This window comes from Bison bison, unplaced genomic scaffold, assembly GCF_000754665.1.
Source record: "Bison bison bison isolate TAMUID 2011002044 unplaced genomic scaffold, Bison_UMD1.0 scf7180017864274, whole genome shotgun sequence".
Taxonomy (NCBI): domain Eukaryota; kingdom Metazoa; phylum Chordata; class Mammalia; order Artiodactyla; family Bovidae; genus Bison; species Bison bison.
The window spans coordinates 3,394,054-3,394,492 of NW_011494846.1; positions in this window are offsets into that span (position 1 = coordinate 3,394,054).

The window sequence follows — 439 nt, forward strand, 5'->3', positions numbered from 1 at the left end:
CCCATCCTGAACCCTCCTCCCTCCTCCCTCCCCATACCATCCTTCTGGGTCGTCCCAGTGCACTAGCCCCAAGCATCCAGTATCGTGCATCGAACCTGGACTGGCAACTCGTTTCTTACATGATATTTTACATATTTCAATGCCATTCTCCCAAATCATCTCACCCTCTCCCTCTCCCACAGAGTCCAAAAGACTGTTCTATACATCAGTGTCTCTTTTGCTGTCTCATATACAGGGTTATTGTTACCATCTTTCTAAATTCCATATATATGCATTAGTATACTGTATTGGTGTTTTTCTTTCTGGCTTACTTCACTCTCAGGCTCCAGTTTCATCCACCTCATTAGAACTGATTCAAATGTATTCTTTTTAATGGCTGAGTAATACTCCATTGTGTATATGTACCACAGCTTTCTTTTCTTTTTTTTTTTTTTTTTTA